General features: G+C 63.7%; 1 non-coding gene across 1 annotated transcript; it reads left to right on the top strand.

Moving 5' to 3' along the window:
- LOC131868749 (5S ribosomal RNA) lies at positions 1-119 on the top strand. The gene has a single exon (XR_009367190.1). It is a non-coding gene; the product is annotated as a 5S ribosomal RNA (ribosomal RNA).
- Positions 120-4,013: the final 3,894 nt, after the last annotated feature.

The following is a 4,013-nucleotide window of genomic DNA, read 5'->3' as shown; positions in this document are numbered from 1 at the left end:
GGGTGCGATCATACCAGCGTTAGTGCACCGGATCCCATCAGAACTCCGCAGTTAAGCGCGCTTGGGCCGAAGTAGTACTGGGATGGGTGACCTCCCGGGAAGTCCCGGTGTTGCACCCTTTTTTAGTTTTTCGCCGGGCATCGCAATGCTATTTGAATAAACCTTTTGCCCGTTTGCGTTCTCGTCGGGGCCGGGCCGGGCCGGGGTGCGCTGCCCGCACTACCGCGCGCGCGGGGGCGACACCGAGCGCGCACCCGAGGCGCCCCGAGCACACAGGCCACGGTGCAACCCGGGCGTTGTGCGCGCACCCCGGTGCGCCCGAGGTGCTGCGCGCGCACCCAGGTGAAATCGGTGTGCACCTCGGCCAGTGCGCGCTCGGTCGAGTCGCGCACGTTGGCCAAGGTGCACGGTGATGTTTCTTACTCTAAGGTTCCGCACCAGACGCCCGGGACAGGTGAGCGAAGCTGGGCGGGGCCGGGTGCGCGGCCGGGGCAGGTGCACGCAGCTGGAGAGAGCTTTGGAGCACACTTCGGAGCGCACCAATGATGCGCTCCATTCAAAAGTTTCCTGAAAAGGCAAAAAAAGTTGAGATTATAGAATTTCCCACTTGAGAGATTGTAAAAAAAAAAAATTTAAAATGAAGGAAACGCGGGTGCCAAGGTGTGCGCAGCCCAGCCAAGGTGTGCGCACCAAGGCGCCCACCCTGGCGAAGGTGCACGCAAGGTGCGCACCCGAGGCAAACCGGACAATTAACCCAACTTTCGACTTCGCGCGCACCTTGGAGCGCACTTCGGAGCGCTCCTTGGTGCGCACCAATCTTGGGCACCTCGGAGTGCACCATGGCGCCCACCAAGGTGCGCACCCGGGGCAAACCGAGCTCCGACTTCGTGCGCACCTTGGAGCGCACGAAAGGTGCGCACCATGGCGCCCACCAAGGTGCGCAGCCCAGCCAAGGCGTGCGCATCAAGGTGCGCACCCTGGCGAAGGTGCGCACCCGGGGCAAACCGAGCTCCGACTTCGTGCGCACCTTGGAGCGCACAAAAGGTGCGCAACCCAGCCAAGGTGTGCGCACCCCGGTCAAACCGAGCTCCGAATCGTGCGCACCAGAGGTGCACGCCATCGTGCGCACCTTGGAGCACACTTCGGAGCCCTCCTTGGTGCGCGCCGATGTTGCGCACCTCGGAGCGCACCCGGGGAAAACAATGCAATTAACCCGACTTTCGACTTCGTGGGCACCTCGGAGCGCTCTCGGGTTCGCACCTCGGAGCACACCGAGGTGCGCACCTTTGATGCGCTGCCTTCACCAATTTCCAGAAAAGGCAAGAAAACATTGAGAAGGTGTGCGCACCGAGGTGCCCACCCTGGCGAAGGTGCACGCGAGGTGCGCACCCGGGGCAAACCGGGCTCCGACTTCGTGCACGCCGCACCTTGGAGCACACTTCGGAGCGCTCCTTGGTGCGCACCAGGGCGCGCAACCCAGCCGAGGTGCCCACCCCGGCGAAGGTGCACGCGAGGTGCGCACCCGGGGCAAACCGGGCTCCGACTTCGTGCACGCCATGGTGCCCACCGCGGCGAAGGTGCACGCGAGGTGCGCACCCGGGGCAAACCGGGCTCCGACTTCGTGCACGCCGCACCTTGGAGCACACTTCGGAGCGCTCCTTGGTGCGCACCATGGTGCCCACCAGGGCGCGCAACCCCGCCGAAGGTGCACGCGAGGTGCGCACCCGGGGCAAACCGGGCTCCGACTTCGTGCACGCCGCACCTTGGAGCACACTTCGGAGCGCTCCTTGGTGCGCACCATGGTGCCCACCAGGGCGCGCAACCCCGCCGAAGGTGCACGCGAGGTGCGCACCCGGGGCAAACCGGGCTCCGACTTCGTGCACGCCGCACCTTGGAGCACACTTCGGAGCGCTCCTTGGTGCGCACCAGGGCGCGCAACCCAGCCGAGGTGCCCACCCCGGCGAAGGTGCACGCGAGGTGCGTACCCGGGGCAAACCGGGCTCCGACTTCGTGCACGCCGCACCTTGGAGCACACTTCGGAGCGCTCCTTGGTGCGCACCATGGTGCCCACCAGGCCGCGCAACCCAGCCAAGGTGTGCGCACCAAGGTGCACGCGAGGTGCGCACCCGGGGCAAACCGGGGTCCGACTTCGTGCACGCCGCACCTTGGAGCACACATCGGGGCGCTCCCGGGTTCGCACCGGCGTTGCGCACCGTGGTGGGCACCTCGGAGCACACCAAGGTGGGCAGCGAGGTGCGCACCTTTGATGCGATGCCTTCACTAATTTCCATAAAAGGCAAAAAAAAAACGAGATTTTAAAATTTCCGTTTTGAAAGATAGTGAGAAAAAGGGAATGCTGGTGCCATCTTGAGCCCGCCCTGGTGCGCAGCCCAGCCAAGGTGTGCGCACCAAGGTGCCCACCCTGGCGAAGGTGCGCGCCCGGGCAATTAATCCAACTTCCAACTTCGCGCGCGCCAGGGTGGGAGCGCACCCAACAACCGGGCCTGGGAAGAGCCAATGCGAGAAACCCCACCAAACGCTCTGACAAAAAAAGAGGGGGCGCTCCAGTAACCCCGCTTCGGAGCGCACCCTGGGCAAACCCAGCCAAGGTGCCCACCCCGGCCAAGGTGCAGGCGAGGTGCGCACCCGGGGCAAACCGGGCTCCGACAACGTGCACGCCGCACCTTGGAGCACACTTCGTAGCGCTCCCGGGTGCGCACCTCAGAGCACACCAAGGTGGGCAGCGAGGTGCGCACCTTTGATGCGCTGCCTTCACTAATTTCCAGAAAAGGCAAAAAAAAAAGGAGATTTTAAAATTTCCGTTTTGAAAGATAGTGAAAAAAACGGAACGCGCGTGCCATCTTGAGCCCGCCCTGGTGCGCAGCCCAGGTAAGGTGCCCACCCTGGCAAAGGTGCGCACCCGGGCAATTAACCCTACTTCCGACTTCGTGCGCGCCAGGGTGGCAACCGGGCCTCGGAAGAGCCAATGCGAGAAACCCCACCAAACGCTCCGACAAAAAAAGAGGCGGCGCTCCAATAACCCCGCTTCGGAGCGCAGCCGGGGCAAACCCAGCCAAGGTGCCCACCCCGACGAAGGTGCACGCGAGGTGCGCACCCGGGGCAAACCGGGCTCCGACAACGTGCACGCAGCACCTTGGAGCACACTTCGAAGCACTCCCGGGTGCCCACCGGCGTTGCGCACCGTGGTGGGCAGCGAGGTGCGCACCTTTGATGCGCTGCCTTCACTAATTTCCAGAAAAAGGCAAAAAAAAATGAGATTTTAAAATTTCCGTTTTGAAAGATAGTGAAAAAAAAGGAACGCGGGTGCCATCTTGAGCCCGCCCTGGTGCGCAGCCCAGGCAAGGCATGCGCACCAAGGTGCCCACCCGAGGTGCACACCCGGGGCAAACCGGGCTCCGACTTCGTGCAGGCCGCACCTTGGAGCACACTTCGGAGCGCTCCTTGGTGCGCACCATGGTGCCCACCAGGGCGCGCAACCCAGCCAAGGTCTGCACACCAAGGTGCCCACCCCGGCGAAGGTGCACGCGAGGTGCGCACCCGGGGCAAACCGGGCTCCGACTTCGTGCACGCCATGGTGCCCACCGCGGCGAAGGTGCACGCGAGGTGCGCACCCGGGGCAAACCGGGCTCCGACTTCGTGCACGCCGCACCTTGGAGCACACTTCGGAGCGCTCCTTGGTGCGCACCATGGTGCCCACCAGGGCGCGCAACCCAGCCAAGGTGTGCGCACCAAGGTGCACGCGAGGTGCGCACCCGGGGCAAACCGGGGTCCGACTTCGTGCACGCCGCACCTTGGAGCACACATCGGAGCGCTCCCAGGTTCGCACCAGCGTTGCGCACCTTTGATGCGCTGCCTTCACTAATTTCCAGAAAAGGCAAAAAAAAACGAGATTTTAAAATTTCCGTTCTGAAAGATAGTGAAAAAAACGGAACGCGGGTGCCATCTTGAGCCCTTCCTGGTGCGCAGCCCAGGCAAGTTGTGCGCACCAAGGT

The sequence above is a fragment of the Cryptomeria japonica genome, unplaced genomic scaffold, assembly GCF_030272615.1.
Source record: "Cryptomeria japonica unplaced genomic scaffold, Sugi_1.0 HiC_scaffold_218, whole genome shotgun sequence".
NCBI classification, from domain to species: Eukaryota; Viridiplantae; Streptophyta; class Pinopsida; order Cupressales; family Cupressaceae; genus Cryptomeria; species Cryptomeria japonica.
Note: the sequence above shows the minus strand (reverse complement) of the source record. Positions and strands in the feature narration are given on the sequence as shown.